Consider the following 22,112-nt stretch of genomic DNA (forward strand, 5'->3'; position numbering starts at 1 on the left):
TTGGATCCTGTGGCTACTGCATCTGGAGGCATGATAAAAATGGATGTAAAGGGTCAGACATTTCATCAGCGCTAGGCAGGTGGTCCGCGTCAGGAAAGCCATAGATGAAGCAAAAAGTGTCGGTGGCTCCTAGCTCCCTCACTTTTTCTTGCCTGGGTGCAGATGGCAGTTTAAAGTCTTTGGGTATTGAAGACGGAGCAAGACTCCATAAGGGATGATTTTTGCCTATTGGAGTCTCTGGATAAAGAGACAACCATGAAAAGAGGCAGTCTGGGATGCCTGAGTGGCTCAGTCTGTTAGGTGTCTGCCTTTGGCTCAGGTCATGATCTTGGGGGTCCTGGGATCGAGTCCCGCAGAAGGAGAAGCAGGATCCCGGCTGAGCAAGGAGCCCTATGATGCTGATGCGGGTTGCTGGAATCCAGCCCAGAGTAGGGCTCCTTGCTCTGCAGGGAGGCCGCTTCTCCCTCTCCCTCGGCCTGCAGCTCCCCCCACTTGTGCTCACTCTCTGTCAAATAAAAAAATAAAATCTTTTTTAAAAAAAAGAAAGAAAGGAAAAAAAAAGAGGCAGTGCCCATATAGAAATGGCACTTCTGGAGATGGGAAACTCAGCTTTTGGTTTGCTAAAGTGCTCTTCTGGGAACGAGGTGCCTGGACCCCACAGAGGCTTTCCAGCCCCATGCATGTATGTTTGAGTGGGTCTGCTTGGACTCTGAAACTGACAAGATGAAAAGGGCTATTAGAGAAGCTTTGCTTGGCACTGGGACTGGGAGCACAGCTGTCCGGCCCTTCCTTGTCTTGACTTTGCCGCTACTGAAGAAAAGCTTCGGGCTTTGGAAAAAAAGTCCTGGATTCCCAGATCCCAGTTGCTGGGGTCTGACTAGAAGCTGAAAGCTGACAGTTGGCTTCTGCAGCTGTTTTGGCCCGACCGTGAGCTGTGCCGAACTGAAACACATCTCAAAGAACAGAACCCGGATTCTGGAAGGTTTGCCTATTTAAGACAGCCCCCAACTGGGACAGGGGGTGGGGGTGGGGTGCATAAACTAGGAACAGATCCGCAGGTGCGGATTGAATAGAATATTTGAGCTTTTTTTTTTTTTTTCATTTCTATCTTTGATTCTTGAAGTACGGTTGACAGATAATGTTATATCAGCTTTGGGGATACAGCACGGTGATTCAACAATTCCATACATTATGCAGCCCCCCCCCACGATAAGTGTCGTCCCCATCTATCACCCTAGCACGTTACTACAATATTACTGGCAATATTCTCCATGTTGTACTTTGCATCCTGGTGACTTATTTAGTTGATCACTGGCAGTGTCTATCTCTTAATTCCCTTTACCTGTCTATCCCACCCAGCCCCCACTCCTTCCCTCGAACCTCCAATCTGTTCTCAACAAACCAATCAACCAACCAAACTGAACCGGCAAAGAAATCAGAAACACACTCATGGAGCTATCCGAATATCATACAGGTGCCCAGAGGAGTGGGCTTGTTCTCCGAAATGGATTTGCTGGTTGGCTTTATTTTTACTTATGTATTTATGTATGTATTTATGTATTTATTATAGATTTCATTGATTCATTTGAGAGAGTGAGAAAGAGAGAGAGAGAGAAGCAGGCTCCCCACTGAGCAGGGGAGCTTCGAGGCTCGATCCCAAGACCCTGGGATCATGACCTGAACCGAAAGCAGAGGCTTAACTGACTGAGCCACCCAGCTGCCCCTCTGGTTGTTTTTCTATTACTGATATAGAGACTAATTGTGGGGGTGACATTGCAGAGAATGTGACCCTTCACCAGTGGGTGAAGTCCCATACAGATGGGACTCCTGACCCTCTCTTGGAGATGTGTCGCCGCTGTCGACTTGTTGTGTTCCAAATTTCCAGGTTACTTGCAGTTTGTACCCTTGAAATGAGAGCCTGCCTGACTCTTCATCACTCTCTGTGCTACACGCACATTTGCCAGGCGTTTGATAACCAAACGCAGCTGTCCCCAGCAAGGGCTGGGTGTTTTTCTAGGCTGTTCACTGGGAAAATGATCAGCATGAAAGGAGTGGGAGGTTATGTAAACCCATTTTGAAACAAATTGAAAGTTGAGAATTCTTCCTGGCCAATTCCCGGACGTGATGCATCCTTCTGGTTAAAATCATATAACAATTTTTTTTTTCCAGGGAAAATGTTTCTGTCCCTCTTGCAAGCAACGCTTCCAGACAAAAGGTTTGGTGGAGAATAAAATGCTTGGGAAATGGAAGGTTAGGTCACTGCGTGAGACACACTGATGGTGTAACCATGGAGAAATCAGGAGACATTTGGGGAGGAGCCAGGGAGTAGAGCGGGCATTAATGATCTTTGCTTTTCTGAACTGTTCTGGAAGCTTCCCGTCTTCTGGAAGAAAAATGCCCCCACGGGGCTTGATTCCCAAGCTGCTGTGAGCACCTTGAGTATGCAAACTGACTGCCGAGGCCCACGTCCCAACTGCGGGGAGCTCTGACACCTCCAGATGTCGTCCATGTTCAGGGCAGGGAAGACATATGTCTCAGACAAGCAGAACCGATGAAAACCGGCTTTCTTTCAGGCCGTCCCTCTGAAACCAAGGACTAAATGGAATGTTTTGGATTGGACTGGGCGGGAGGCCACCCTGGGGCCTGGGTGGGGAGGGTGCTCTGTTAACCCATACTGCCTGACTAATGTCTGTCCTGCTTGGGGTGTCCTAACAATTGTCAACTGTTCCCTGGGGCGCCACACGTGCCCTCTGGGACTGCACCTCCTGTGTATGTGCGCCGGACCACCTCGACACTGCCTCAGCTTGGAAGACTTTCAGGTCAGCTTCTACTTCCTGACCAGGGTACGCTGTGTCTGAATGGATGCCATGAGCCAAGTTCAAAAGTGTTACCATAGAAACTTATGGAAGAAACCACCTGGCTTTCTAAGATAGATCTTTGTGGTTAATGGGATTTGTTTTAACTGGAGAAATCGAGGACTCCTGGAGGGTAGGAATGAGGTCAAGGCTGCCGGTTGGTCTCACCCACTTGGTCCTACTGATAATTTTACTGTAAAGTTGACCTGCCCAAGGGCCAAGGGGTGGGCTATCCAGAAGGAGGCTAATAAAGCTGGCCAGAGACCGCTCTCCTTTGAAAGGTCTGCTTGCAAGGTTGGCACTTGGCTGGGAATTTGGATTTGGGGAGTGGTCCTACTCTTCCTTAACGGATCAGGATGGCTCCCTGTACCCAGACTATTTGTGCCAACAGTGTGCTTTATGATGCTCACCTGCTTTCCTCCTAAGAGTCTGGACTGTTGGGGCATCTGGGTGACTCAGCCGGTTAAGCGTCTGCATTCAGCTCAGTTCATGATCCTGGGGTCCTGGGATCGAGTCCTGCATTAGGGTCCCTGCTCAACAGGGAGCCTGTTTCTCCCTCTCCTCCTGGCTCATGCTCTCTGTCACTATTTTTCTTCTATTTTTTTTTTCTGTTATGTTGTTTCTCTCTTTCTCATCTCAAATAAATAAATAAAATCCTAAAAAAAAAAAAAAAAAGGGTCTGGACTTTTGGTATATGCTAGGCAGAGAGCGTCTAGTGACCAGCCCCCAGCTATTGGGCATTGAGTCTCTAATGGCTTCCCTGGGTACTCACGTAGAAACATCACACGTGAGTCACTGCATTTCGTTGCTAGGAAACAGTGAGCTCTGTGTGACCCATCGTGGGAGGGAGACAGCTGAAGAAAGCCTTTGCATGGCATCCTTTAGACTTTGCCTACCTACGTCTTTGTCCCTTGTTTTTTTTTTTTCTCTGTCACAAATCCTTTTGCTGTAATAAACCTTAGCCGTGAATACAACTATATGTTCCATCCTATGAATTTTTCTAGTGAGCCACCAAGTGAGGTGAACTTGGGAACCCCTAACACAGTGGGATAAAGCCAGTGAATAATTATGAGATATTCTATCATCCCCTGTTATCTTTGAGAACCTGTGTTTTGGGCGCGGAAGAAGAAAATACAGATACAATACACAAGAGGTTCAAAACCAAAAAATGTGTATTCCTGAATTTGAATCGGAAGTATCAGTATGATCTCATAAGATAGGGCATTGAAAAAAAGAAGAATGTGTGCGTTCACGTATGTGTCCTTTCTAGTTCTGTCTGCTGAAGTGGCCTAGAAACAATGACCAGCTCAACAGCTGGGCCACCCTGACATTCAGATTGTAGCCTTATAATTTCCCATGAAAGGAAATCAGTCTCTTGGAGAAATGGCTGATTCTACGTCTGGGACTGGAAGTGTACAAGATGACCCTAGAATATTGTCATTGTAGCAGATTGTGGGGAAGCGGTTAAGGCTTCCTAGGATCATGGCGAAAGGACCCGTGGGCCAGCTTCATGAGTCTCCCATTGGCCACAGATGAGATCATTGGAGCTTCAAGAAGATCATAATTGCAACCTGATTGAAACCCAGCTAACACGGTTAAATTAATGATGTCACAATGATGTTTAATCAAGTCGTGACTTTGGAATATGATAGGGGACCAAACTGTTTTTTTTTTTTTAAGATTTATTTATTGGTTTATCTCTTTATCTATCTATCTATTTATTTGACAGAGAGAGAGAGAGATCACAATTAGGCAGAGAGATAGGGGGGAAGCAGGCTCCCTGCTGAGCAGAGAGCCCGATGCGGGCCTCGATTCCAGCACCCTGAGATCATGACCTGAGCTGAAGGCAGAGGTTTAACCCATTGAGCCACCCAGGCGCCCCAAACCATTTTCTTGAAAATAAAGGTGAAAGAATAAAGCATTTCTCCTGGGGGCGCCTGGGTGGCTCAGTAGCTTAAGCAGATGTCTTCAGCTCAGGTCATGATCCCAGGGTCCTGGGATCAAGCCCCGCATTGGGTTCTCTGCTAAGTGGAGAGCCTGCTTCTCCCCCTCCCTCTGCCTGCCACTCTGCCTACTTGTGCTCTCTCTCTCTCTCTCTCTCAATCTGTATCAAATAAATAAATAAAATCTTTTAAAAAATCATTTCTCCTGTCCTTCTACATGAACTATAGCATCGGTAAGCAAACAACAGATGGCTGAAAGCATCTCTATAAAATTATCGCAATTAACAAATGAAAATTAATCATTAACATTTGAATATCATTATTTTGCCACCACCAGTGAACGGATCTAGGATCAAACGGATCGAGAATCTCAGGATCAAACGGGTCTAGGATCAAACGGATGGAGAATCTCTTCACAAAAAGAATGACAATCAGACAGTATGTGACCCCTGATGAGAAGACGTGCCTTTATCTGTAATATTACTAAAAAGATCAAACCTGAACCAGATCTGGCCTCTGCATCCAACTGCCAATTTGCAGGAAACAAGAGTCCAGTGAAATACGTTGAACTGCATGGGACATAATAGAAAAAAATCTCTATTGATCTTTGTCTTTTGGATCCTGGCACAGATCTCCTCAAATCCTTCTAATTTCCAAACCATGAAGAGCCCTAGGAGCATCTTCTGTTTTAATATTTGGTCTTTGAACCTGGTTCCTGGCACAGAGTTCACGAGTCCTTTGGAATTTCCTGGGTGACAGTAATGTCTTTTGTTCTAAAGAGATGACTCTAGGTAAGTCCTGGATGGAGCTGGTCCCCAGAAAGACTAAGCCATGATCGGGAGGTTGGGATTTTCAGCCCTGCCCCCTACCCAACTACCCCAGAGAGGGGAGAGGAATTGGAACGAGTTAATCGTCAATCATGTCTACATGATGAAGCTTCCATAAAAACCCAAACATCCATGGTTTGGAGTGCTTCCAGGTTGGTGAACGTGTGGGGCTCCTGGGAGTGTGATGCCCAGGAGAGGATATGGAAGCTCCCCCAACCCTTTGCATACCTCGTCCTGCCCACCTCTTCCATCTGGCTGTTCATCTCTATCCCTTATCATGTCCTTCTGTAAAAAACTGGTAAACAGTAAGTAAACTGCTTTCCTGGGAGCTACTCTGGCAAATAATGGAAACCAAAGACCCCGTCAAGGGAACCTCTGATTTATATAGCCCCCCAGTCAGAGGCACAGGTGACCACCTGGCCTTGGGACTGGCATCTGAAGTGGAGGGGAGGGGACAGCCTTGTGGGTCTGAGCCCTTACTTACATAGTGGAATCTGACCCTGTCTCCAGGTAGTGTCAGAATTGAGTTAAGTTGGCAGACACCCAGCTGGTGTCACAGAAGCGCTTGGTGTGGGGAGAACACCTGCACCTCTGGTGTCAGAAGGGTTGTGAGCATGGCAGTCATGGGACAGTAGAGGAGAAACCCATGGGAAGGGTTGTGTAGGCTTTCTAGACACTGCACCACGTGTAGGCAATCACTCAAATCCAGACCTGAGTGGGAACTTGGAAAATTAAGAGACGTAAAAACCTCATGATTTTTTTTAGTTAGTTAATTAATTTATTTATTTATTTAAGTCATCTCTACACCCAGCATGGGGCTTGAACTCATGACCCCAAGATCAGGAGTCGCATGCTCTTCTGACTGAGCCAGCCAGGAGCCCCAGAAACCTAACAACTTTTTTTTTTTTTAATGGAGAAGACTAAACTCCAATGTTTGGGTGGACACTTGGGCAAAAAAACAATTTTAAAAATGTACCTGGGTGGCTCAGTCGGTTAAGCATCTGCTTTAGGTTCAGGTCAGGATCCCAGGGTCCTGGGATCAAGTCCTGCATTGGGCTCCCTGCTCGGCGGGAAGCCTGCTTCTCCCTCTCCCACTCTCCCTGCTTGTGTTCCCTCTCTTGCTGTCTCTCTCTATCAAGTAAATAAAATCTTTTTAAAAAAACTATAAAAAAAATAAAAACGCAAGGAGATAATCGCTATAGAGTCAGTGTAATAGTTGATGGGTTGAATTTGGATGAGGTTTCTGGGGTGAGTGGCAAAGTTCTTTGAGTTTGGTAGTGGTGACAAGGATGTTTGCTTTATCATAAACCCCTTAAGCTACGCTTTGGTGATATATGGCTTTCCCGATCTACATTTTATTTTTTTAATATTTTATTTTTTAATAAAAATGTTCAGACCCTGGGCTATTATTGTGGGTTTTTTTTTCCTCTTAGAGCGAAGAATATTTATCTTAAATGCAGTCACCTCCATTTAGATTTCATTTTATGTGTCTATTACAAGAGTCATTTCTTGCTGCCGTTTTCCTCATTTCGAGATTTCTGTTCTAAGGTTCGAGAATTTTGTCGAATATTTTTCTCAAGCCCAGAACATGGATGGTAAATTCTCTGCACTCTTGATCTGAAAAATACCTTTGCATTGACCGATAGGAATTTTCATACACACCTTTAAGACAAGGCAAGTGAAAATTACCCTTTTTCTATTTTCACATCTAAAAAGGGGAAGAACTGAAATAGAAACTCGTTAATTTTACTCAGAGTTCTGTGGTAGTTCCAGTACTCCAGCATGACTAAAATCTAGAGCCGATTTTTATTGTACTTCGTGTATTATATCGAGCACTGTGGCCTCTCTCAAGGGTCTCCACGATGTATTTGCCCAGTAAATTTAAAAATTACAACAGAATTACGGTAAAATACACATAACATAAGTGTACTGTCTCAACTGTTTTTAAGCATACAGTTTGGTGCTGTGAAGTATTTTTACACTGCTGGGAAGCCAACTTCCAGAACTTTTCATCTTGCAAAACTGAAACTCTGGACCCATGAAATGCCAACTCCCCACCTTTCCCTCCCCTCCCCAGCCTCTGGCAACCCCCTCCATTCTACTTTCCACCTCTTTCATTTCGTCTACTCTGGGGACCTCCTATATGTGGAATCGTGCAGTATTTGTCTTTTTAAAAAATTTTATTTATCTTATTTTTTAAGATTTTATTTACTTATTTGAGAGAGAGATCATGAGCCGGAGGGAGGGGTAAAAGGAGAAGCAGACTTCCTGCTTCGCAGGGACCCCAATGTGGGGCTCAATCCCAGGACTCTGGGATCATGACCTGAGCCGAAGGCAGATGCTTAATGACTGAGCCACCCAGGCGCCCCGCCATATTGTTTTCCACAGTGGCTGCACCACAGTATGTTAATCATCTTTCAATAAACAAACAAAACAACATTACACCCACATTTAGTAAAAACTGGCAAATTTCTCTAAGGCCTGTTACAAAAAAAAAAAGAAAGAAAGAAAGAAAGAAAGCGTTTCCTTGACTCCTCCGCCCCTTTTCCAGCTTCTCAAAGGGGAAACTACTTCGAATGCATTTAATTGATTCTTTTGCTCTTACCTCCCATCTGTACATTTCATGCATGTATTGCTCATCCGTTCTTTGGCAGGCACTGTGTTTCGTCTTTCCAGCACAGGAGATAAGGATTCAGCTCTCTCCCACGCGCGCCACCCCCGTCTCCAGCATTCACACCCTCACTGCCCAAGCTCCATCCTCCTAACATGACCTTGTAACTTGGCTACATCTAAGGTCAGTATTTATTTTTTCGACCACATAAGCTATTCACCGCTGGGCCATGCCGTGGTTGGATTATTTTTCCTTTCCTGCTCATCTTTTCATTTTTCCTATGGTTGATAATTGTCCGGTTTAGCGGTTTATTTGGTTTTCTCTGTGCTTACCGGGAATTGACCTTGGAATTCTTCCTATTGGAATTATTCCTGTTGATAGATGTTATCAACATATTCCACCTATTGGGTTAATAGTAATAATACCAGCAGCAAACACTAATGTAACAGGCACTGCTGTAGGCACTCCACATAACACCCCGCAACCACCTGCTGAGAGAGGTCATCTGAGTTTCCCTGTTTTATTAGCTGAGGAGACTGAAGAGCAGAAAGTTTAAGGAAGTAACTGCGTAGGTAGATAGAACCTACAATTCCCTCTCCTTCACTCTTACACAGAACACTTTGCTTCTTTTTTTATGATTTTTTAAAAAATATTTTTATTTATTTGAGAGAGAGAGCAGGCGCACAAGCAGGGGAGTGGCAGAGGGAGAGGGGGAAGCAGGGAACCTGATGTGGGACTTGATCTCATGACCCTGGGATCATGACCTGAGCTGAAGGCAGACGCTTAATGACTAAGCCATGCAGGTGCTCCACAGAGCACTTCACTTCTGACACTTCTGGTCACCCAGTCAATGCGGGGAGGTGTTTCCCCACACCAGGTGATTCTCTGTGACACCAAAGGGGGCATCCTACAACTTAACTCATTCTGACATGACCTACCTGGAGAGAGCATCAGATCTCACAGGTTAAGGGTTCAGTCCCATAAGACTGCCCCCTTTCCTTACGTAGATGCTAATCCCAAGTCCCAGGTTGTCACCTGTGTTTCTGACTGATGGGCTATAAATCAGAGGTCCCCATGATGCCCTCTTTGTGTTTGATTAATTTGCTAGAGTGGCTTACAAAACTTAGGAAAATGGTCTATTTTATTTTTTTAAGACTTTATTTACTTATTCATTTATCTATTTGAGGGAGAGAGAGAGAGAGAGCGCTAGCGCAGGGGGAGGGACGGGAGGAGAGGGAGAGAATTCCAAGCAGACTTCCCACTGGGCTTGGAGTCCCACACAGGGCTCAATGTCACCACTCTGAGATCCCAACCTGAGCGGAAATCAAGAGTCAGTTGCCCAACCCACTGAGCCACCCAGGTGCCCCAGAACAACAGTTTATTTACATTTACTGGTTTATTATAAAAGAATATGACTGGGGCACTTGGGTGGCTCAGTCATTAAGCGGCTGCCTTAGGCTCAGGTCATGATCCTAGGGTCCTGGCATCGAGCCCCGCTTCGGGCTCCCTGCTCAGCGGGAAGCCTGCTTCTCCCTCTCCCACTCCCCCTGCTTGTGTTCCCTCTCTTGTGCTCTCTTTCTGTCAAATAAATAAAGAAAATCTAAAAAAAAAAAAAAGAATATGGTAAAGGATATAGATGAACAGCCATATGGAAGAGATGGAAGGGTCAGGTATGGGGAGTGGGGGCAGAGCTTCCCTGCCTTCTTCCAGGTGCCACTCTCCCAGCACCTCCACGTGTTCACCAACCCAGAATCTCTTTGAACCCTACACTCTTGGGATTCTACAGAGGCTTCATCGTATAGGCATGGCTGCTCATTAACTCCATTTCCAGCCCTTCGCCCTTTTCGAGACAATGGGGGATGGGGCTGAAAATCCCAAGTATCTAATCATGGCTTGGTCTTTCCCCAGACCAGCCCTTATCTGGGAGGCCACCCACAGTTGCCTCACCAGAACAAAAGACACACCCATCACCCAGGAAATTACGAGTTTCAGGAGGCTGCTGTCAGGAAGCAGGGTCAAAGACTAAATATTAGAACAAAAGGTGCTTCTAGTGCTCTCATCACTTAGGAAATTACAAGGAATTTTGGAGCTCTATGCCAGGAACGAAGAGCAGAAACCAAACGATATTTTCTATTATCTCCTATCATCTCAAATCGCAGGCTAGAAAGTGCTGGTGCTGGAATTCAAATAATAAACACAGGTTATTCATTCCATCTGCTTGATGGAATCTTTTGAAGATTCCATCTGCTTGAAGAAATCCCTTGAATAAATCTTGAAAAAAATCTCTTCTGCAGCTTTCTGACCTGCCCCAGTCTGAGTTCATTGTCCTACACTTGGCCGCCCACTCCAATGCTAGAATCTAGTGAGGTCACTGCTGTGGGTCAGCTTTCTGGGTGTCCTTCCAGACCATTTTCTGTGCATTTACATATATATATAGTACAGAGGAAAATGCATAGTTTGTGTTTTTTCCTTTTCTGGGAATATTCTTATTTTTTTGCCAATTGCTTTTCCAATTAAAAATGTAGGTTGAATATGGATCAGAGAGTTTTCCATATTGATACACATAAAGCTACCTGTGGTATTCAAAATAATGACGCCTTCAAAGATACCCCCATCAAAATCCCTGGAACCTAGCAATGTGTGACCTTACGTGGCAAAAGGGACTTGCAGTATGATTAGATTAATTATCTTCTAACAAGGAGATTATTCTGGTTTATCTGGCTGGTCCCAGTATAATAATCACAAGGGTCCTTATAAGCAGTGGGCGTGGCTGGCTCAGTTGGTGGAGTGTGCTGCTTTTGATCTCAGGGTCATGAGATCAAGGCCCACATTGGGCATATAGATAACTGAAAAAAATAAGTAAACTTAAAAAACAAACAAACAAACAACAAACAAACAAACAAAAAAACCACCCCAAAAGCCCAGGCATTCTCAGCAAAGTAATAGAAAAAAAATTTTTTTTTAAAGTCAGAGAAGCAGAAGGGCTGTGGGCGGGGTGGGGGTGGATTTCTATGCTGATCTTTTGAAGATGAAAAAGGGGATCATAAGCCAAGGAATGTAGGTGACCTCTAGAAGATAGAAAGGGCAAAAAGATGAATTTTTCCTAGAGCCCGCGGAAGGAATGCAGCCTGGCAAACACTTTGATTTTAGCCCAGTGAGACCCGTTTAGAACTTTCCACATCCAAAACTGTTAAGATGGTAACTTCGTGCTGTCATAAACCACAGACTTTGTGGTAATTTGTTACAGCAGCAAAAGGAAGTGAATATACTTACTACCTCATCATTTTGAACTGCTACTCTGTCATTACTCCGTAGTAGGGGAATGCCACTGTTTGTTCTGCCATTTCCCTACCCGTGAACTTGTAGGTCACTCTTAAGTTTTCACTTGAATGCTCACCAGATTCCCTGGTGCACAATTCTGTGGGTATTCATGTGAATCTTTTATTAGGAGAAGGGATATCTAGAAATAGAATTCCTGGGACAAAGATGGGCACTACTAATTGTAATAAAATTGCCAAATTAGGAGCTCCCGGGTGGCCCCGTGGGTTGAGCGTCTGACTCTTGATTTTGTCTCAGGTCGTGATCTCAGGGTTGTGAGCTCGAGCCCCACATGTGGGGCTCTGTGCTCAGTGGGGAATCTGCTTGGAGAGGCTTTTCTCCCTCCGCCTCTCCCTACCTCTAAACTAAATAAATCTTTATTTTATTTTATTTATTTTTTTTTTAAAGATTTTATTTATTTATTTGACAGACAGAGATCACAAGTAGGCAGAGAGGCAGGCAGAGAGGCAGGTGGAGGCAGACTCCCTGCGGAGCAGAGAGCCCGATGCGGGGCTCGATCCCAGGACCCTGGGATCATGACCTGAGCCGAAGGCAGCGGCTTAACCCACTGAGCCACCCAGGCGCCCTAAATCTTTATTTTAAAAAACAGCCAAATTATCCTCCAAAAGGTAGAATCAGCAATGTTTATGAGTGGAAGTTTCTGCCAATTATACACTCTATCTCCAACGTTGGATGCAATCACTCCTTAGCTCAAGCAAAACTAAATCATATATTGGTTTTACTTTGCATGTTTCTAAATACCTTTGTACTTCTCTATTGTTGAGCAAATTTTCTAAATTGACTGGACATTTGTATTTCTTTTTCTATAAATCGCTTGTTCACATAACTTACCCATTTTTTACGGGTTTTAAACAAAAATCTTTTTCCCATTGGTTGGTTGGAATTCCTGAGTTTTAGATATTAAACCTCATTCTCCTTTTGAAATTTATCTTTTCTTTTTTTAAAAGATTTTTAAATTTATTTATTTGACAGAGAGAGAGATCACAAGTAGGCAGAGAGGCAGGCAGAGAGTAGGGGGAAGCAGGCTCCTGGCAGAGCAGAGAGCCTGAGGTGGGGCTCGATCCCAGGACGCTGAGACCATGACCCCAGCCGAAGGCAGAGGCTTAACCCACTGAGCCACCCAGGTGCCTCATGACTTATCTTTCAATGTTATTTACGATCTTCTATTTTGCAGGAGTTTTGAACTTAGATGTGGTAATATTTGTCAATAGTTTTCCTTCTGGCTTTTGTATTTTATATCTTACTGTAAAAATCCTTCTACAAACTGAAATTATTTAATAATGTTCTATATTGTCATCCAACATTTTTATAGCCAGCATTTTTGCCCACCTGGAGTGTAGTTTAATTTTTCTTATGCAAGGATATGATTGTTTTAAAATTTGCATGCAGTAAAATTAATGTATTCCATTGTACAGTTCAATAAGTTTTTTTTTTTTAAAGATTTTATTTATTTATTTATTTGACAGAGAGAGACAGTGAGAGAAGGAACACAAGCAGGGGGAGTGGGAAAGGGAGAAGCAGGCTTCCCACCGAGGAGGGAGCCTGAGCGGGGCTTGATTCAGGACCCTGGGATCATGACCTGAGCCGAAGGCAGCTGCTTAACCAACTGAGCCACCCAGGCGCCCCCAGTTCAATGAGTTTTAACCCATATATTGATTAACCACTGAAATCGGTATACACAACAGTTTCATATCTTGAAAAATTCCTTCATGCTTCTCCTTTGTAATCAAACCTCTCCCTCATCCTTGGCAACCCTTGGCAACCACTGATCTGTCTCCGTCCCTATCATTTTGTTTTTACCAGAATGCCATGTAATGGAATCATCAGGAACATTTGTTCAGGTTACGGTACCTAACGTTTTAAGCCTGGTTTCTTTCGCTCAGCTTAATATTTAAAATTCATCCATGTCCTTGCATGTATGCATGTTCAGGTTTTTTTAGATTTTATTTATTTATTTGACAGAGAGTGAAGGCATAAGCTGGTGGAGCCCCAGGCAGAGGGAGAGGAAGAAGCAGACTTCTCCCCTGGCAGGAAGCCTGATGTGGGGCTGGATCCCAGGACCCTGGGACCATGACCCAAGCCGAAGGCAGCTGCTTAGCCAACTGAGCCACCCAGGCGCCCCGTTCATTTCTTTTTATTGCTGAGTACACTCAGCATAGTTTGTATGTTCTATTGTATGAATGTATCATAGTTGTTTACACATTTACTCATTGAAGGACCTTTGGGGTTGTTTCCAGTTTGGGACAAGTATGGAGAGGGCTGTGATCAGCATTCATATTTGGTGTGCACGTAAGTCTTCACTCCTCTATGGCAGAGGCCAGCAAACTGCAGCCTGTGAGCCAAAACCAGGCTACTGCCTGTGTTTGTAAATAAAGTTTTATTTGAAGCAGACACACTCATTTGTTCCTGTACTGGTTGCTTTTCCTGTATAATGGCAGAGAGGGGTAGTTGTGATAGAACCTGTGTGGTGCACCAAGTCTAAAATATTTACTGCTTGGTCCTTTACAGAACAAGTTTACTGACCTCTGGAGTTCATAAATCATTTTATAGGGTTTACCGAGTTCTTCCCTCTGTGTTGGGAGGGAGGTCCCGCCCTCCTGGGCCCACAGCTCCACCTGCTGGAAAGGAAGGGGTCCCCTCCCTCTGGGTTCCGGCTCCTTCGGCCACTCTGATGACACCATGATGTTGCTTCGAGGCCTGGGCACAGGAGACCAGAGAAAATAAAAATAAAAATAAAATGGTGGGGGGATTTCCATGCCCTCTCTGAGCATTAGGCATTCTCTTTTCTATTCCTCGCCCCAGAATAAAGGCCTTCTCCCGGATCTTTCTATACCACAGTCTTCATTTCCCATTTCAACTGCATTTAGTTCAAGCCGGGGCATCCTGGAGGAGGAAAAAAAAAATGGTAAGCTCACCGCCATTTCAACAGCACCTCAAACTCGGGGTTCCTGCTCTGTGTACTTTTCAGAACTCTCCAATGGCTGGTCCATGCATTTCGCTCAGGTTTTATTGCCAAGCTAAATCTGTGAAGTTTGTCTCCCCAGCAATGTGCAGCCATGGATGTCTCTGCTGGGTTTTTTGTTTTGTTTTGTTTTGTACTTAAGGTGACTTTTGAAGGTCACCCCCGTCTGTACAGCGTAGCGTTCAGCCAAAGACTGATCGGAGGTTGTGTGAAAACAGGTCAAGCCGTGTTAGACTTTGCTTTACTGCTGGAGAGTGCGTGCAAATCTTTCCTGGCTACTCTTTCCCCCACCATGGGGCTTGCTCATGTCTCCCCCCACGCCCCACCCCGAGCACACTACGTGGGTGATTTAGGTATGCTCCCAGCTCAGCTGCCCATGCCTACGGGCTCCAGTCTGCCCAAGACAACTGGTCTCCTATGGATGTCCCACCTCCCAGACCACCAAGTTCAATTCCCAGCAGATCAGTCCATTGATAGCCCCAAGTTCAATTCCCAGCAGATCGGTCCATTGATAGCCCCCAACAGGCTGTCAGGTCTGATAGACGGCACTGCTGGCCCCCTCCCTTTGCTTGCTGCTGAGAGAGTCACTTAAGCTGGCCAGACTCCAGATCACTCTAGCCACCTCCAGAAGCCGCTGTGAAACTTGTTTTCCCAGTCTGCTTTGCCCTGCTTGAATGACTTTTGAAGGATGGGACCCCCACTAGGAAAAAGGACATTTGGGTTGTTTGGGATGGGATGGGAGGAGGGATGGGACCCCCACTCGGAAAAAAAAAACACAAACTATCCTGCTCTGAGCCACAGTTGAACAGTTTTGATGAATAAAACACTTCTCGGGGAGCCTGGGTGACTCAGTCATTAAGCGTCTGCCTTTAGGTCAGGTCATGATCCTGGGGTCCTGGGATCGAGCTCTGCATTGGGCTCCCTGCTCTGTGGGAAGCCTGCTTCTCCCTCTCCCACTCTCTTTGCTTGTGTTCCCTCTCTTGCTGGGTCTCTCTCTGCCAAATAAATAAATAAAATCCTTAAAAAAAAACACTTCTCAATTTGTAGTATGCATTTAGTCTAATTCCGGGGGACCCAAGTGGTTGTTTTTTGGGCTTTTTTGTTTGTTTTTTGTTTGTTGGTTGTTTTGTTTTGACCATTTTTTCCCCTCCAGCTTTTAGAGTTGCTTTTTTGGGAAGAGAATTCATCAGTTCGATCCTGCCAGAACCAACATCTCCCTTAAGATTTTTATAAGCAAAAATAATGGCAGAAAGCAGCATGCCTGCCACCGAGACGGAAACTTCAAATTATGATCGAGGCAGTCCACAGGGGCAGGAAGCTTGTCTTATCGCAGACATCCTCAAAACGAAACATCTAGTGCCTGCTGACAGCAAGATCAAGACCCCACGCTTTCCCATCAACCACACGTTTCTCCTGAATACAACTACACCCCGCCATTACCTTCCTCTGAACTTCAGAACTGAATTTCCATGACCTTTAACCTCTAGAAAGCCAGTCACTTTCCCAAATTAGAACATGCGGGCCAACAACGAGCTGTGTAACTGGACCCAACAGGCTTACAGAACACTTCATCCTTCTTATCCTTTCCAACCTTTCCATTTCACATTGAACGTTCCCACTGTCAATCGAATATAACCATATCTCATTCGTATATCCATTCTGAGATTCTCTATCATTATGAAGGATGAGGTGAATCATTAACAGCGTGATTCTCTGGGCCTTGTTTCTAGACCAGTGATTCTTAACAGGGGCCAGTTTTGCCATACACACCGTATCAAGGACATTGGCAATGTCTGGAGACACTTTAGTTTTTCCAGTGAGGTAGTGATTGTGCTTCTGGGGCTTAAAAGGGAGAGTCCAGAGATGCTGGTAAACAGCCTACAATGCACGGTACGGTCCCCTGCAACACAGAAGTTGTTCATGTTTGGGGGATTATAGATTTGATTTCTCAGTAACTATATCATTGGGATGCAATCATGGACATTGCTGGGCTGTGAATCACTGACCCATTACACACCCAGAAAATGACCTCCAGGAATGTTCCATCTGTTGACTTCCAAAGCCTCCTAATCACCTCATCATATGCTCAGCATTGCTGACCCCAGAATCTGGTGTTGGCTGAAAAATACTGATCTTAGAATTGCCTCCATCAGGGTGCCTGGGTGGCTCAGTGGGTTAAGCCTCTCCCATCGGCTCAGGTTATGATCTCAGGGTCCTGGGATTGACCCCCGCATTGGGCTCTCTGCTCGGTGGGGAGCCTCCTTCCCCCCTTCTCTCTTTGCCTGCCTTTCTGCCTACTTGTGATCTCTACCAAATAAATAAATAAAATCGTAAAAAAAAGGAATTGCCTCCATCTAGGTACCCCAGGAAATCCACTTGTGTGACCCCCAAACCTCTTAATTACTGACTCTTAATCACTAAGAGACATATATTTGATAAGACTGGTCCCACACAGACCCCACAGAACGTAGAGCTCCTAACAATAGACCACAAAAGCACCCACACCCCCGATTCCCCCCAATCACTACCTTGCAGACAACCACAGTCACTAATCCATAGGCCTCCCAATTACTCACCTACACATCACCACCACCCCAGCCAACAACTCTCACAGGCCCTCGGTTGCTTTAAGCAACAGAGCTCTGTTTTCTTGACCCTCACGGATCTGCAACCCTTGATATCAACAGATCCCAAATCACTGATCCAAGAGACACCCAAAACGTGACATCCAAGAACTTCTACCTCAGACTCAACAGACAATGAATAGCTGCATAGATTCTTACACAGTGTGCTCTGTAGTCCACTGATCAGTGACAGCCACAGAGTCCATCCCTGATCCCCCACAGAAAATTAACCACGAAGGAAGATACACAGTTGGCAAGCAAGCACATGAAAAGATGCTCCATGTCATACCTCCTTAGGGAATTGCAAATTAAAACCACAGTGAAAGTCCATTACATACCTATTAGAATGGCTAAAATCCACAAAACTGACAACACCAAATCCTGGTGAAGATACGGAGCAGTGGGAGCTCTCATTTATTGCTGATGGGAGTGCAAAATGGTATAACCTTATTGGAAGTATTTGGCACTTCCTTACAATGTTATATGTAAGCTTACCGTATGACCTAGGCATTGTGCTCCCAGGTATTAACCCAAATGAGCTGAAAATCATGTCCACACTAAAACCTAGACAGGAACATGTATAGTACTTTTATCACCATTGCTGAGAACTGGAAGTAACCAAAATGTCCTTCAAAGGTGAATGAAAAAAAAAACCAACATGGCACATCCACACGATGGAATATTATTCAATTAATAATAATAATATTAATAAACCAAGCTATCAAGCCATGAAAAGACATAGAGGAACTTTCTTTTCTTTTTAAAGTTGATTTCTGTTTTTTATTTAAATTTTTTTAGAGGTGGGGGAAGGGGCAGAGGGATATTGAGAGAGAGAGAGAATCCCAAGCAGGCTCTTCACATCCAGTGCAGAGCCTGATGCAGGACTTAACGCCAACCTTGACCTCAAGACCCCGGGATCATGAACTGAGCTGAAATCAAGAGTTGGGCCCTTAACCAACCAAGCCATCCAGGCGCCCCTACATGAAGGAACTTTAAATACACATTGCTTAGTGGAAGAGGTCCAATCTGCAAAGGTTACATACCATATGGTCCCAACTTTTTGACATTCTGGAAAAAAAAAACAGAAGAGACATGTATACCCATGTTCGTAGCGGCATTATTCTCTAAGACGTAGAAACAAGGCAGATGCCACGAATGGATGAGTGGATAAACAAAATGTGGTATATACATATAATGGGACATTATTCGGCTTTAAAAAGGAAAGAAATTGTGGCCCAGGCTGCAATGTGTGTGAACCTTGACAACATCCTGCTAAGTGAAATAAATCAGTCACAAAAATGCACATACTGTATGATTCCACTTTCATGGAGGATCTAAAGTAGTCAAATTCATAGAAACAGAAAGCAGAATGGTGGTTACCAGAAGCTGGGGGAGGAGGCCATGAGGAGCTGTTGTCTAATGAGGGCTGAGTTTCGGTTTTGTGAGATGAAAAGGTTCTTGAGCTCTGTTGCCCTACATTGTGGATCTACTTAGATCCCCTGAACTGTGCACCTGAAATGGTTACAACGGTAAATTTTATGTGATATATCTTTTGTCACCATAAAAACCACTTTATTTTATTTTACTTAAGATTTTATTTATTTATTTGAGAGATAGAGAGCGAGCGTGCACGCGCAAGCAGGGGGAGGGGCAGAGGGAGAGGGAGAAGTCGACTCTCCCCTGATCAGGAATCCCCCCCCGCTTCAGGCGGGGCTCAATCTCAGGACCCCATGACAATGACCTGAGCTGAAGGCAGACACCTAACCGAATGAGCCACCCAGGCGCCCCACAATAAAAAACCTTTTAAAAAATGATGAAAACAGGGGCGCCTGGGTGGCTCAGTGGGTTAAGCTGCTGCCTTCGGCTCAGGTCATGATCCCAGGTCCTGGGTTCGAGCCCCACATCGGGCTTTCTGCTCAGCAGGGAGCCTGCTTCCTCCTCTCTCTCTGCCTGCCTCTCTGCTTACTTGTGATTTCTCTCTGTCAAATAAATAAATAAAATCTTTAAAAAAATGATGAAAACAGTAAAAAAATCAGCAGTTGCCAGAGTTTCATGGGGAGAGGAGGAAGGGTGAACAGGTGGAACAAGGGGAGGTTTAGAGCAATGAAATTATTCTGTATGACACTGTGATTCTGGATACATGTCATGAGACATTTGTCAAAATTCCTAGAACTGTACAAAACCAAGAGTCAGCCATAATGTAAACCATGGACTTCAGTTAATAATCAGGTATTAACATTATCTTATGAGTTGTAACAAATGCGTCACTCAAAGGTGAGATGTTACTAGCAAGAGAACCTGTGAGCTGCGGAGAGAGGGGGCGTACAGGAACTCTGCCCTATCTGACCAATTTTATGCAACCCTGAAACTACTCTAAAAACATAAAGTTTATTAAGTTAAAAAATGAAAGAGATGGTATTGGTCATGCGGTTAGTTGGATAATTTCTGTTTTGTGAAGTGTGTGTTTTCAGGATTCACCAATGTTACTTAGTCCCTTGTGGTGCTTCTCCACCAGGGTCAGACACCCGTACTGCCCCCAAGCAAGCAATCTATGTCCTCATCTATGTCCACTGTGAGGACAGGATTTGCCCGGGGATTTCTGCCTAGGTCTCAGATTTCTAAGTCATAGGACTTAGCTATACTTAAATGAGGACTGCCAGATGGCATTCTCAAAGGGCTGCTGTCACCCACTGGGCGTGGAGTTCATCTGTCCCCTCATCCCTGCCAAAATGTGGCATGATTCAACTCTCCAATTTACGATAACCTCATGGGTATAAATAATATATCATAGTTTTTTAAAAAAGATTTAATTTATTTATTTGAGAGAGAGAGAACAAGTAGGGGGAGGTACAGAAGGAGAGGGAGAAGCAGATTCCTCGATGAGCAAGGACCCTGACATGGGAATCGATCCCAGGAGCCTGAGATCATGACTGAGCCACCTTGGAGCCCCCATATCGTAGTTGTTTTAACTTACCCTTCTCTAACTATTAAAAAGTTCAAATATCGCTTCATATGTTTCTTGGCATCAGGCTTGTGAACTGCCTGTCATGTTTTGCCTATTTTTCGACTGGAGTTCCTACCTTTTCATTGTGGTTACGGATTTGCAGAAGTTCCTCGATATATAGTAGATCAATATCTACTATTGGTAGGTGTTAGACATTTAAATATTGACTCCCAGTTTTTCATTGGTCTATTAACTTTGTCTATGGGCCCCTTAATTGAGCAGAAATTCCTCTGAAGTAGATATTTACCAAATTTTTGCCTTATAAACTGTACTTTTGTGATTTTCTTTAAGAAAGACTATTCCCATCCTAGGCTGGTTTTTACCCCCGGCTTTGACGTAATTGACACATTACACTGTATACGTTTAGGGTGGGTGTAGGACACGTTGACTCGATATATTTACATGTTGCAAAATGATCTCCACCATAGCAATATCTAAGACCTCCATCCCATCACATAGTTACCGTTTCTTTTTTGTGGTGAGAACTTTTAAGGTCTATGCTCTGAGCAACCTTAAAGTACATGATACAGTATCATTAGCCAGAATACCATGCCATACATTGGATCCCCAGAATTTGTTCATTTTCTAACTGGGAGTGTGTACCTTTTGACCAATATCACTCCATTTCCCTCACCCCTCCAGCCTCTGGTAACCACCGTTCTATTCTCTGGCTCTGAGTTTGGCTTTTTTATATTCCTCGTATAAGTGAGACCATACACTAGCTGCCTTCCTCTGTCTTAGCACAATGCCCTTGAATTTCATCCCATGTTGCTGCAGGTGGCAAGATTTCCTTCTTTCTCGCAGCTGAATAGTATTCCATTATATATCATATATGGATGTAGATACATCTATAGATATACCACACTTTCTTTATCCATTCATCCACTGATGGACACTTAGGTTGTTTCCGTGTCTCGGCTATTATGAATAATGTTGCAAAGCACGTGGGGGAGCAGATGTCTCTCTACAAGATTCTGATTTCAGTTCCTTTGGATATATACCCAGAAGTGGGATTGCTAGCTCATATGGTAGTTCTATTTCTTATTTTTTGAGGAACCTCTGTGCTGCTTGCTATAGGCTGTGCCAGTTTCCATTCCCACTGACAGTGCGTGAGGCTTCCCTTTTTGCCGCATCTTCGCCCACGCTTATCCCTTGTCTTCTTGATGACAGCCATTCTGACTAGTGGGAGATGATATCTCATTGTTGTTTTGGTTTGCATTTCTCGGATGATGAGTAATGTCAAGCACCTTTTCACATACCTGTTGGCCATCTGTAGGTCCTCTGAGGAAAACTGTCTACTCGGTTCCTCTGTCCACTTTGTAATTAGGATGTTAGTTTTTTGGCCATTAAGTTGTATGAGTTCCGAATATAGTTTGGGTACCAACCCCTAATCAGATGTATCATTTGCAAACGCTTTTTTCTATTTCTGAGGTTGCCTTTTCTTTTCTATTCTTTTCTTTTTTAAAAAAGATTTTATTTATTTGACAGAGAGACAGTGAGAGAGGGGGAACACAACAGGGGGAGGGGCAGTGGGAGAGGGGGAAGCAGTCTCCCCGCTGAGCAGGGAGCCCGGATGCGGGGCTCGATCCCAGGACCCTGAGATCATGACCTGAGCCGAAGGCAGACAGACACTTAACGACTGAACCACCCAGGCGCCCCAAGGTTGCCTTTTCGTGTTATTTGATCATTTACTTTGCTGTGCAGAAGATATTTAGTGTGATATAATGCCGTTTCTTCATTTTTGCTTTTGTTGCTCGTGTTTTTGCTGTTATATCCAGAAGATTCTTGGGGAAACCAATGTCAAGGAGTTTTTACCCTATGTTTTCTTCTAGGAGTTTTACTGTTTCAGGTCTTAAATTTCAAGTTAATTATTGTGACAGTGGAAGACAGGGGTCCACTTTCATTTTTCTGCATGTGGGTATCCAGTTTTCTTGGCACTGCTGATTA

This window comes from Enhydra lutris, unplaced genomic scaffold, assembly GCF_002288905.1.
Source record: "Enhydra lutris kenyoni isolate GAN:26980312 unplaced genomic scaffold, ASM228890v2 scaffoldscaffold23, whole genome shotgun sequence".
In the NCBI taxonomy this organism is placed as follows: Eukaryota; Metazoa; Chordata; class Mammalia; order Carnivora; family Mustelidae; genus Enhydra; species Enhydra lutris.